At 40.3% G+C, this 14498-nt stretch overlaps 1 protein-coding gene and 1 pseudogene across 21 annotated transcripts in view; one reads left to right on the forward strand and one right to left on the reverse strand.

The window, feature by feature from the left end:
* Positions 1-14498, reverse strand: part of EPB41L2 (erythrocyte membrane protein band 4.1 like 2) — a 220544-nt gene that overhangs the window by 145143 nt on the left and 60903 nt on the right. The window lies entirely within an intron of this gene.
* Positions 3335-4321, forward strand: LOC132667634 (glyceraldehyde-3-phosphate dehydrogenase pseudogene; annotated as a pseudogene).

A 14498-nucleotide genomic window follows, 5' to 3' on the forward strand; every position in this document is an offset into this window, starting at 1 on the left:
TCTTTTCAACAAATGGTACTGGGACAACTGGATATCCACATACAAAAGAATGACTCTGAACCCCTACCTCACACCACATAAAACAACTCAAAATGGACCAAAGACTAAAAATATATGAGCCAAAAGTATAAAACTCTTTGAAGACAAGGAATGTGCATCTTCATGACTTATGGATTTCACAACACATTCTTAATTAGAACACCTAAAACACAATCAGTAATGACAACAACAAAGGAATTAGACTTCACCAAAATTAAAAACGTTTGTGAGTCAAAGGGCACAATCAAGCAAATAAAACAAAACAAAACAAAACAAAATCCACAGAATGAAAGTGCTTATAAACCACACACCCAATAAGGGTATGCAGAATATACATAAGGCATTCTTACAACTCAACAAAATGACAAAGAACCCAATTTTAAAAGGGGCAAAGGACTTAAGTAAATATTTCTCCAAAAAAGAGGTAAAAATGGCCAATCATCACAGGAAAAGATGCTCAACACAATTAGTCATTAGAAAATGGAAATAAGACCACCTAGTGATAGTTCTTCAAATACACTAAGGTGACTAGTGAAAAAAAATGAAGGAAACAAGTGCTGGCATGGAATTGGAGAGATCAGAAACCTCACACATTGCTGCTACAAGGAACATAAAATGGAGAAGCAGGTCAGAAGGTGATGTTGGGAGTGGCGGGGATGAGGAGTAACTGCTTAAAGGAAACAGGGTTTTGGGGCACCTGGGTGGCTCAGTTGGTTGAGCCTCTGTCTTTGGCTCAGGTCATGATCTCACAGTTCATGGGTTCAAGCGCTGCATCAGGCTCTGAGCTGTCAGCTATCTGTGCTGACAGCTCAGAGCCTGGAGCCTGCTTTGGATTCTGTGTGTGTGTGTGTGTGTGTGTGTGTGTGTGTGTGTGTGTGTGTCTGCCCCTCCCTTCTCATGCTCTGTCTCTTAAAAATAAACACTGAAAAAAAAATTTTTTTTTTTAATAAAAAAAGTATTTAAAAAAAGGAGACAGGGTTTCTTTTGGGGAGATGAAAATGTTCTGGGATAATGAGGACAGGTGCACAACATTTTGAATATAATAAAAACCAATGAATTGTATACTTTAAAATGGTGACTTTTAAGTGAATATTACATTTAAAAAAAAAAAAAAAAGGACAAAACAGGTACTCTTTAACTATCATTCCCTAAAACTCTCAGCCCTAGACAACCACCAATCTCTGTCTGTATAGATTTCACTATTTACATACACAGAAGCATGCCACATGGCCTTGCATGTCCGGCTTTTTACTTGGCATATTATTTTCAAGGTTCGTTCATGTTATAGCATACATCAGTAAGTCCTTCCTCAGTATGCCCAAGTAATATTACATCTTATGGCTATACCACATTTTGTTTATCTACTCATCAACTGATGGGCATTTGTGTTGTTTCTACTTTTGGGCTACTATAAATAATGCTGTGAATATCCGCCTACAACTTTTTGTGTAGGTAGAGGTTTTCATTTCTCCTGGGCACATACTTAGGACTAGAATATGTCAGACAAATGCAAGCTCTAGGTTAAGGTTTTCAGGAACTGCCGAACTGCTTTCCAAAGTGGCTGCACTAGTTGACATTCCCACCAGCAGCATGCACGGGTTCCAATCCCCTGAACGTGTGACTCTTCATATGACGGCAACCACGAACTGTTGCTCAAAAAAGAGACTGGAGGACCCTGAATTGGAAAGGACAGACAGTAGAAGCAGAGATAGTCCAAATGGAAGGCTACATAAAAAGGCTCCCAGGGATGGGAGAAATAGAGGAAATGTTAGACAAATGGTACAGAGTTTGTAAAGAGAAAGTTCTGAGGACCTAACGTAGAGCATAATGACCACAGTTAATAATACAGTATTGTAGGTGCACCAGGGTGGCTCAGTCGGTAAGTGTCCAACTCTTGGTTTCGGCTCAGGTCATGATCTTGAGGTTCATGAGTTCAAGCCCCACATGAGGCTCTGCACTGACCATGTGGAGACTGCTTGGGATTCTCTCTCTCCTTCTTTCTCAGCCCCTCCCCCACATGCACACACTTGCTCTCTCCCTCCCTCCGGCTCTCTCTAAAAAATAAGTAAACTTAATGGAAAGAACCAAAATGTCCAACGACTGATGAATGGATAAACAAGATGTGGGGTGTATATATATATATATGTATATATATATACGTATATATATATATACGTATATATATATACATATATATATATATATATATACACACACATATATATATACACACACACACACACAACGGAATATTACTCAGCAATCAAAAAGAATGAAATCTTGCCATCTGCAACAACGTGGATGGAATGTTAAGCGAACTTAAAGACAAATATCATATGACTTCATTTATATGTGGAATTTAAGATACAAAACAGATGAACATAAGGGAAGGAAAGCAAAAATAATATAAAAACAGGAGGGTGGCAAAACACAAGAGACTCTTAAATACAGAGAGCTGAGGGTTGCTGGAGGGGTTTTGGGTAGGGGAAAGGGCTAAAAGGACAAGGGGCATTAAGGAGGACACTTGTTGGATGAGCACTGGGTGTTTTATGCAGGGGATGAATCACTGGATTTTACTCTTGAAATTACTGAACTAAATGCTAACTTGGATGTTTAAATAAATAAACTTAATACTGTATTATATACTTGAAATTTGCTGACAGTAGATCTTAAGCATTCTCTCCACCATGCCCCCCCCCCCCACAAAAAAGGTAACTATGTGAGGTGACATATGTTTAACCTTGATCATGGGAATCATCACACAATGTATCTGTGTATCAAATCATGTTGTACATTTTTTTAAATTTTTTTAAATGTTTATTTTTGACAGAGAGACAGAGAGCCAGAGCATGAGCAGGGGAGGGGTAGAGACAGAGAGGGAGACACAGAATATGAAACAGCCTCCAGGCTCTGAGCTGTCAGCAAAGAGCCCGACGCAGGGCTCGAACTCAGGAACAGTAAGATCATGACCTGAGCTGAAGGTGGACGCTCAACCAACTGAGCCACCCAGGCACCCCATGTTGTACATTTTAAATGTATTACAATTTTGTCAATTATATCTCAATAAAGCTGGGGAGGGGGGGAATAGGCTCACATGCAAGCAGCAATAGTAAAGACAAATATCAAACTAATATTAAATTCCAGAGAAGAGACTCCATAGAAGTTGATGTTTAAATAGCAGATAAAGAAGAAAGAGAACTAAAAAATAATACCAAAATTTCAAGCCCGGAAGATTAAGAAAGGCTAGGGATACCACAGATGGAGGCAGTCTGGCTGGGGTGTCAGAACCCAAGCAGGCTCTCTGCTCTTCCCCATTAACAGCCACATCTGATTGCAGTGACAGCCGAGTCCCCAAAACACAATGGTAAAGGCTGGCGTAAACAGATTTGGCCGTACTGGGTACCTGGTCACCAGAGCTGCTTTTAACTCTAGTGAAGTGGATAGTCACCATCAATGACCCCTTCATTGACCTCAACTACATGGTCTACACGTTTCAGTATGATTCCACCCAGCGCAAATTCAATGGCACAGTCAAGGCTGAGAATAGGAAACTTGTTATCAACGGAAAGCCCATCTCCATCTTCCAAGAGTGAGATCCCACCAACATCATATGGGGTGATGCTGGTGCTAAGTATGTTGTGGGGTGTACTGGGGTCTTCACCACCATGGAGAAGGCTGAGGCTTGTGTGAAGGGTGGGGCCAAAAAAGTCAACATTTCTGCCCCTTCTGCTGATGCCCCCATTTTTCTGATGGGCGTGAACCACAAGAATTATGACAACTCCCTCAAGATTTGTTGCCTCCTGCAACATCAATTGCTTGGCCCTTCTGACCAAGGTCATTCATGACAACTCTGGCATTGTGGAGGGACTCAAGACCACAGTCCATGCTATCACTGCCACCCAGAAGACTGTGGCTGGCTCCTCTAGGAAGCCATGATGGTGGAGAGGCTGTCCAGAACATCATTCCTGCTTCTACTGGCACCTACTCTGTAGGCTAGGTCATCCCTGACCTAAATGCTAATCTCACCGGCATGGCCTTCCGTGTCACTACCCCCAACGCATCAGTTGTGGATCTGACCTGCTGCCTGGAGAAAGCTGCCAAATGGGATGACATCAAGAAGGTAGTGAAGCAGGCATCGGAGGGCTCTCAAAGGAATCCTGGGCTCCACTGAGGACCGGGCTGTCTCCTGCAACTCTAACAGTGATACCCACTCTTCCACCTTTGGTGCTGGGGCTGGAAATGCCCTTAGTGACTACCTTGTCAAACTCATTTCATGATACAGCAATGGATTTGGCTACAGCGACAAGGTGGTAGGCCTCATGGCCCACATGGCTTCCAAGGAATAAGAACCCCTTGGCCCACCAGCCCCAGAGAGAGCAAGAGAAAAAGAGACCCTCAGCTTCTGGGGCGTCCTTGCCCCAACTCATCCTCAAACACACGGAGAATTCCTGACTTGTACACAGTTTCCATCCCAGACCCCCCTGAATAAGGGGAGGGGTTTGGAGAGGACTACCTTGTCATGCACGATCAATAAAGTATACTGTACCCCTGGGGAGCGGGGGGGGAGACTAGGAAAGAGTGCAAGATTTTGGATCTTTTAGACACACAGAGTTTGACATGATGATGTGACACTGAATTTCTTGGGAGAGGATTACAGAAATCAAGAAAAGGGATGATAATTAGAGAATCACCCCAGAATTAAGAGAAAATTAATTACCATATTCCAGCACATTTTGCTATTATTAACCTTTTACCTCATTTCCAACTAACGGACTATTCTTGAGAGTTTGGGTAACATAATGATAAATAAAAAGCACCTTGAAAGCCAGGATTTTCTCAAAAAAAATTTTTTTAAAGGACTATTTGACTGGCAGGGCATCCAAAGGGGCTAGAACTAGATAAAAGTCTGCCTAACAAGAACAGAGTTCAAGGTACTATAAAAACTAAACATGGTAGGTGGAATCTATCCACTTAGGCAGGACAGAGTCACCTACACATATTTAATGAGAAAATATTCAGAAGGAAGTCTCAGTATCAGGTTAATGCTGCACCGGAACACTGGCTAACTAGCTCTACAAGGTAAGGGAAGTGTTAAGAACGAAGGACAGGAAGGCCAATATCAGATCATTCGGTAACCACCAGTTCATTCAGCAAATAAGTACTGAGACCCATTAAGTGCCAGAGAATTGTGAACACAGATGTGAAAACTGCCTTTGCGAAGCTTATAACTTGATGGTGGAGAAAGGCAAATAAACAGTCAACTGGTGAGAGGGGGGGTTATTCAGCAGGTACATTTAACAGGAAGGAGGAGGCCCAGTAGAAGAATCATAAAGAATGGCTACGCAAGGGAAGTTATATCTACATTGAGACCAAGGAGTAGAATATAACTGGCAACATGTACAGAAGTCTAGAGATGAGAGAAACCAGACAGATGAGCAGGGAAACCCAATTAGTATGTTAAAATCTAGAACAGCAAGTGCCTTATAAGGTAAAAGCTATATTAAAAACTTTGGGCTTCTTTTGAAAAGCAAAGAGGTATTATGAAATGAATTTATGCACAAAACTAAAAACTACTAGTCAGACTACAATACAAACAACAGATTAAATAAAAACTAAAAAAAACAGGAAAACCAGATTACATTTATCCAGAAAAGACATGGTAGGTGTATTAATGTTTAAAAATATATATATATTAACAAATCGGTAGTCTGTTCCCTCTCTTCCAAAGAGAATTCTACCACTGTAATCTCAATTTTGAAAGCAATTTGATTTATTATAGAATAGACTGAGATACTAAGAAAAGAATTGATACATCAAGAACACAGGAGAGACTCAAGCTAAAACTCAGAGAGTTGGTGTTTATTGTTTGGGAAGAGACTGGTTTAAGGAAGAGTCTGAGGGCTGCTGTCTACTGTGATGAGAAAGAATCAGAAAAATTCATGAACTGATAAAGAGAATTAAGTTTTGCTGTTCTATGAAACCACTTATTTTTCAAAAGAGCAAAGTAAAAACAAATGGTGTGTCCATTTTTTGTCAGTGCTGACACTTGTGCTTCTTTGACTAACAAAGTTAAAAATGGACCATGAGAGAGCTGAACTTTATGCAGGTTACAGTGTCTGAATATGGAAGGTGTCAGTGAAATGAAGTGGATAAATTCAGGAAATATTCAATTAGGACAATGGTGAGAATCTGATGACACATAAGAGCAAAAGGAGAGAGAAAAAGAGCAGTTGATGAGAGCAAAGGCAGTCAGTGAAATAGTTAAAGGAGGAGTAAAAAGGTTTGGAGACAAGTTAATGAGTTCAATTTAAATTGGGTAACAAAAAAAGAAAAAAGAGATATAGAATAGAACAAGCTATTAGATGAGATGGAATCAGAAAAATAATTCAGAGTAAGATAAGAAAAAGAAAGAACAGATAGGACAAACAAAACAAAAAGCAATATGGTACCTCAAAACACCAGTAATCAGATTAAATGCAACTAGTCTAAATGCATCAATTAGATTATCAGAGTGAAAAAGACCCAACTCTATGCTGTATAAGAAATCTTTATTTTTTAAAAGTTTATTTTTCAGAGAGAGTGAGAGAGTACGCACAAGCAGGGTAAGGGCAGAGAGAGAGAGAATCCCAAGTGCCGGAGATACAGAGCCCATACGGGGCCTGAACCCATAAACCGTGAGATCATGACCTGAGCTGAAATCAAGAGCCAATGCTTAAGGGACTGAACCACCCAGGCACCCCTAAGAACTAACTTTAAATGTTAGGACTAGGAACAAGAGAAATATAATGAAGAAGCAAATTGTAATGTACAAAGCAAAGAGGTGGCCCTAAACCACAGAAATGAGGAGCTTTGTTTAGTACAAGAAGGGGGCAGGGGGAAGGGTCTAGAAAAAAAAAAAAAAATTCCTAATATTACAAGTAAGTGTGGTCCAGATACTAAGTTTAGGGTGTACAAGTAAGTGTCCTGAAGGTCTTTACAACCTGATTATACAAATTTTAATCATTAAAATGTATAATCTTTCTTCAAAGTCCACAACTTGGAAACACTGGCAGCTCTGAGCCTAAAATGTGTCAGCTTTATGGTTGTAACACTTTCCTACCACTTATATCCTCTTCCCTCTTCTGCCAGGTAATACACAAAACATGATGACAGTCACGGGGTGGGGGTGGCTACACCTTAGGAAATGTGTGTACTGCATCAAGTATGCATTTATAGGCCCTTAACAATTAACAAAGCCGGAGCGCCTGGGTGGCTCAGTCAGTTAAGCATCCGACTTAGACTCAGGTCATGATCTCACGGTTCATGGGTTCGAGCCCTGCATCGGGCTCTGGCCTGATGGCTCAGAGCCTGGAGCCTGCTTCTGATTCTGTGTCTCCCTCTCTCTCTGCTCCTCCCCTGTTCACGCTGTCTCTTTCTGTCTCTCAAAAATAAATAAATGTAAAAAAAAAAAAAAAAAATTAAAAAAAAAAAAACAATAAAGGCTTCCTCACCTCTTCCCCATTGCATTCCTATTTAATAAATTTAAGCTAAAATACTTTCAAATGTCTAATTTGTATCTCTTAAGATAGAAAGCTGAGTATCCATGTTGCTTCCCTTCATAAATCTAACACTGTGTTTGTTCCTTGATTCTTTAATGCCTACATTCTTTAAAATAGCAATGCAAAATGTTATTTGAATTTTACCAAATACATACTTGGACCACTTTTTAAACTTTGAAATAAAAGTCTCAAACACTGTAAGAAGTTGTGCTAATTACAAGAAAGGTGGGAACAATATGATGAAGATCCAACATGCTTAGCATGTTATCTTTGTTTTATTCCTCTTTAGCAAAAGATGGTTTTTGAGAAAGAAAAGCGTAAAAAGTATTTTTTTTTTCGAGCTTTTACTTTGAGAAGACTGAAAAGTTCACTTCCATGGTTGTAATTTGTTTCTCTTGGATCTAAACATACACCCACCCACTGGCTTCAGAAAACTGCTTGGACAGAAACCTGAGACAGTGATACTTCCTGGAATTTCAATTGAAAAAAAAAAGAAATTAAGAAAGAAAAAGTATCCTTTCCATGAAGGGATAACCAGTAGCAAATAATGCAAATGTTCTTTTAAATTAATACCCATTGGTAAAAATCCATTCTTACACAAAAGATATATGCATTCATTCAACAGTTCTACAACTATTAAGAAGGTGATTTATAGAATGATTCCCCCTCTCACACACTTGATACACAGTAAGATTCCATTGAACATTAAGCAAAATGTAGGAAAAATTTATTTACCCACAGTTTTGCAGAACATTCTTAGTCCCCAAAATGCCTCCCCACTTCTCTTTGCTATTGACTGGCTGCCTCTCCATGTGAACAATCAGATTCTTAGGAACAAAGACTGCAATCTTACACCCATATCCCTAGAGCCTCACACAGTATTCGGCATATAGTAAGGTAGTCCAAGATCATAGATCTGATAAACGGGTACTTGGATCATATTCACTAGGTAGTATGCAGCTACAAACAAATCCCAGTAACCACAGAAACAGACTCAGTTCAGGAATCACTCCAGATCCTTTCCTCTCTCTTCATCCAAACTCACGTGGTTGTCCTTTCTCTGTATGTATTTCTAAGGCTGAAATGACCAGTTTTGAATTCTTAGTATCGGTTGGTCTTACTGTGAGCTTATCAACAGCTCAGGCTTACTCATCTTTGAATCTCCAGCTTAAAACACAGTAAGAGTGGACCCAAATTTGTCTCATAATTGCAGTACAAATTCCAAAGAAAACTCCTTCCTTAAATCATATTCCCAAACTTCAGATTTTGTAGTAAACACAATGTACTTCATTGGTAACAAGATTTACTATTGCAATTAAGTTAAATATTTGATCCTAGTCACCTTTATAAATAAATAGTAGCTAAAGAGGAAAATTCATAGCACCAAATTTTACTGCACAGAAATACAAAATGAGGCCTCCTTGGGCAGCCTCCTTTAACAGACAGTAACAGTCACTAGAACAGATATACAGGGTAAATATATGTTCTCCATAAAATCTGACATGTAATATTTCTAATTTTTTCTTTAATGTTTATTTACTTTTGAGACAGGGAGAGACAGAGCATGAACATGGGAGGGTCAAAGAGAGAGGGAGACACAGAATCTGAAACAGGCTGCAGGCTCTGAGCTGTCAGCACAGAGCCCGACACGGGGCTTGAACTCACAGACCGCGAGATCATGACCTGAGCCGAAGTCAGACGCTTAACCGACTGAGCCACCCAGGCGCCCCTGACATGTAATATTTCTAAAACACAGATATCTGTAATTATGTCTCTTCTTTCAAAAACAAAAAAACAGTAATTTTTTTTAAAGGCTTCCAGTGGTTCGGCAGGGAGAATGAATACCAAACTCTTCAGTAGGAGCTCCTAAGTTTAGCACTTGCTGGCTCCAATCCAGATCTTCAACGTATCTTCTGCTTCCCATCTCCTAATCTCTGGCCCTACCAGCCCCCTCAACACAAAATGAATCTTCACGCTTCCGTGTCCTCATTAATGCTGACTCTTCTCTGTCTAGACTGTCTACTTCCCGTGTCTATACTTAAAAGCTTGGGTTGGATTTTTTTTTCTTCCAGGTATAAGGTTAAAAATAAGCAGTTTGCGAACAAAACCAACAATAGCTCTTTTACTGATTTCTAAGTCACAGGATATGCAGAATAAAACATGAGGCTAGGGGGAGCCCAATCAAGTTATGTGGTAGTTTACTGGGTGCACACGTGCAAACACACACATGCACACGCGAGCGTGCTCACCAATCACAAGGCCGTGAAAGAGAAGCCTGGTAGATGGCAAACCAACCCATGAGGCAGCCACTAGCATTCTGATAGTACCCACTGACAGAGTAACCAGGATGCCAAGAGCAGTAAAGTCAGACTAAGATGGGTCAAGAGTAATGCAGTCCCTCCCCTGAGACAGCCGTAACATATACGTGGTGGGTGATGGCAATCCTCCCAATGGGCAGAACCAGGGGCGGGAAGATCCAATCAGGACTCACACTTCAAGGACAAGCTAGGTGTAATCACTACTGTTACTAATCTAATCATCTACCGTATGATCCACACAACTGATGACCTACAGAATGTGATTTACAGCTGCTCAATGGAACAGGGCAGAGGGAGGTCTCAGGGAAGCCTGACCAACAGGGCTGACCACTGACATACAGGATGAACGGAAATGGGACCGGCGGAATGAATATCACTGGTTGTCAACAGTACACTCTGCCCTTGGTGAGGGAAGGACCTTCGTGATTGGACCTATAAAAGCTACACTGAACAGATACATGCACATTTACATATTGTGCTTAGACGCACAGAAAAGTATGTGTATATACATACATATCAGACAAAAGGGTTGAAACAGAGTACTCCTGACAACTCAGCTGCCATACTCCACTTCCCCCCCACCCCCCCACCCCCCCCCACCCCCATCACCATCTCCCTGACCTTTTCCTCCCACCAGAGTCAACCCCAGACTAAGGATGTTAACTAGTTCCATTCACACCATTTAGATTCAGCCATCATTTGCTGATCTTATCCTCATTCTCAATCCTTTCACATCTTCTCTCATTATCACCCCCTATAGTTCCAAGTCAGTAAATGTGAGCCAACAAAACAGCACAGTTATAACAAGAAAATTTGTTTTTGTTGTATTATCTATATAGTCAAAATAAATATTCTTCTCATTGAACCCCAGAGTAATAAGAACAGGGGAGGAGGATAGTTTTTCTCTTCTGGACAAGAGCTGGTCCCAGGTATCTAACAATCAATCCCCTGGGGAGGGTTTTCCTTCTACTTTTACCTCTAACCCTATAGGAATATCCATATTAAGAAAGTTCAGCTCTGGGGCGCCTGGGTGGCGCAGTCGGTTAAGCGTCCGACTTCAGCCAGGTCACGATCTCACGGTCCATGAGTTCGAGCCCCGCGTCAGGCTCTGGGCTGATGGCTCAGAGCCTGGAGCCTGTTTCTGATTCTGTGTCTCCCTCTCTCTCTGCCCCTCCCCCGTTCATGCTATGTCTCTCTCTGTCCCAAAAATAAATAAAAAACGTTGAAAAAAAAAATTTAAAAAAAAAAAAAAGAAAGTTCAGCTCTGACATGGAGTTTATTGTAACAGGGTCTGTCCTGTACCCGTTGTATATTTATCTTAAATACACATGCACACACACACACACGCACACACACACACACACACACGTAATGGCATGACAAGGCTTGGTATCATTATAAAACAAGGCCACTGATGGCTAGACATATACAAACACTGTAATCCCTGTGCACTTCTGCCCCAGATGACAGGAGTCAGGCTGCAGCAGAATCAGCTCTTGTTGGGAATCAGTGAGCCAGCTGTCCAGGAGGGGCCAGGGCTTATGTGATCAGATCTTCACTTGTTTCAAAGACTTCTTAACAGTTCTAATAAAGACTTGTTAGGCTTCTATGACCCTGGAGAACAACCAAAATGATCAGCCTGTCCCTTTCAGACACACATATCTTTAAGCAATAAATGTACACACTTCCTACTAATTGAGAACTTCCAACTGAGTCTATATAAATGAATGAATGCCCTATGGATTATTATTTCCCAAATTAAGTACTACCAGCTTAAGAATTTACAGAAACACATTCTCCATATTTTGCCAAGGGAAAATAAGCAGCTTTAAAAGGATAAGGTTGTTGTTTAAACCCATGTGTACATATTTGCAGATAAAAGACAGGACATGCTCAGCCCAAATGATAATCCTAAATGTGGACAATGACACTTTTTTGCTTTATTTCTATTTTTTTATATTATCATGTTTTATTCACTGCATATGTGTTACTATGATTAACAACAACAACAAAAAAAAGATTTAAGGGGCGTCTGGGTGGCTCAGTCAGTTAAGCATCTGACTTCGGCTCAGGTCATGATCTCACAGTTCGTGAGTTCAAGCCCCACGTCGGGCTCTGTGCTGACAGCTCGGAGCCTGGAGCCTGCTTTGGATTCTGTGTCTCCCTCTCTCTCTGCCCCTCCCCCGCTCATGCACTCTCTCTGTCTAGCAAAAATAAAAAAAATAAAATGTTAAAAAAAAAAAAAGATTTATATAGATTCAAGTCCATTAAAACAAACACTGTGAAGTTTTCTCTCTTTATTTCTGGACTCCTGCTTTAGCAGTTTTCAAGACAGTGCAAAACAGGATGAATAAGTCCCTGCAAAATTATAATAAACTGGTACCATGCCATGTGGTATAGATTAACCTAAAACAGAGGTACATTCATACTATCCCTCTCTGAGCTTGGCACTGGTATACAAGAAATTACTAGACTCTAAGAGGCACACGCTTTCAGACACGGTTACATCAGAGGCCTTTTTTTTTTTTTTAAGTCAGATTTTAACTGGATTTAAAAGAATGAGAGGAATTTCCTGGATTTTATCAAGCCAGTTTCCCAACAGATTTTCACCCACACTTCTTAATACAAGGATTAAAGCCACTTAGCAAATTAGAGCTCATTCTTGCCACTCAAAATGCTATTAAGAACATATAAATTAAGAGATCTTTGAAAATCAATACACATCAACAAAAGGCTTAGAGCTCCTGCTCAGAATTCGTTGTTGTAACAGTTTCCTATAAAGTCGGTTGAAAAGCATCAAACATACGAGGGCCTAAGCGCAGGCGGGATCTACTTTCAGACCACACAGCACTAGGGAGAGATGGGGAACACAGATCTACACTCGATGGAGAAAGAGCCTTTCTTGTTTTGTTATCATAGGACAAGTATCACTGTCAAGTCTTCACCACAACTTCATTAAAATACCAAGCCATATATACGCACAATTTAACACAGCACAAGGAGGACAGGGACAGATTTTTCAGAACTGCAAAATGGCATCTGCAGAATGTCTCCAAGGAACGACAAAGGCACTTCTTTGGCCCTGACAAAGAGAACAATGTTTCCACTTGGACACTACAAGACTATTGCATTTCAGAGTGGGGGGTGGGGGAGGGGGGGGAAGAGGCAATAAAAATTAACACAAAACAGAACTGAAGGAGCAGAAGGACAGCCTGTAGGGAAGAATTAAAAAAGTATTGAGGATACAAGTTTCACTCATTACAGTGCACAAAAGTAAGAGTCCTTATGGTTTTAAAAACTGGGGAATTTCAAACATTAACTTTGAAAAGAAAACTTACAACTAAAAAAACTCAGGGGGCGCCTGGGTGGCTCAGCCAGTTAAGCATCCGACTTCAGCTCAGGTCATGATCTCAGTTTGTGAGTTCAAGCCCTGCATTGGGCTCTGTGTGGACAGCTCAGAGCCTGGAGCCTGCTTCAGATTCTGTGTCTTCCTCTATCTCTGCCCCTCCCCCACTCACCCTCTGTCTCTCAAAAATAAGCGTTAAAAAAATTTTTTTAATAAAAAAATAAAAAAACTCAGAACATAAAACTACTTATCTCACCAAATCAACCAAGTTTTTTAGGTTCATAAACACTGTGCTTCTATAATTCACCTTGCTTAAAAGGCAGCTTATAAACAAGCTACACATATTTAATTTCTCATGACCACTCTGAGAAATATAGTATCAACACCTCCATTTTACAGATAGGAAAGGGGCTATCAGGCAGATCTAATCTCAATTCCAAGTCCCTAATTTATTAGAGCTAGGACTTTTGAGTTTCTTTCCAAGACACTTTTACCTTGATTCTCAGGACTATCAACATCAAAGAACAGTCACAAAGATTAAAAACAAACTACTGTCCAAAATGGGAGAATATATTTCCTAAATATATATATATTTCCTAAGATATATACTACAATGGAACTAGAAAATAAATTAAGGGTGGGGAAATGAGGATATACCTACTTTTAATCAACCAAATAACATTTTCTAAACACTGTTAAGAGACAGGTTTAAGAAACACCTTCAGGGGAAACACACACACACACACACACACACACACACACACACACACACAGACTCATCTGATGAGTGCCAAGGGTCAGGATTAATTATAAAAAGTGAGTATGTGAACACACTGGATGAAGAAAGATCATAATCAGGGCCTTATGCTGTTCCTCTTTCACTTGAAGTGTATGTACTTTATCTGCAGTAGATAGTACCCTAGACAACTTGATGCTTTTGTATCGTGGAAAAAACAGTTAAAATTATGAACAGCACACTCTGATTAAAATAAGTAGAACCGTACATATTTTACCAACAGGTACATTTTTCACATAACTATTTCTTCCCCATAAATTGTTAGCCCTACTTTGAACCTCTACACAACCTCAGTAACTGCAGAAAGAAAACCCAAATTCTTCCACACGAAATGCAGAGTCCCTAGACTCTGGCTGGACCCTCCTTTCCAGCCTTTCTGCTGAGTTCTGCCCATGAAGAAGGGTATTGTTAAGAGAAACGCCACTCCAATTTGCAGGCTCACTCCGTCAGCCCCTTCTCAA

Source organism: Panthera onca, chromosome B2 (assembly GCF_046562875.1).
Source record: "Panthera onca isolate mPanOnc1 chromosome B2, mPanOnc1 haplotype 2, whole genome shotgun sequence".
In the NCBI taxonomy this organism is placed as follows: Eukaryota; Metazoa; Chordata; class Mammalia; order Carnivora; family Felidae; genus Panthera; species Panthera onca.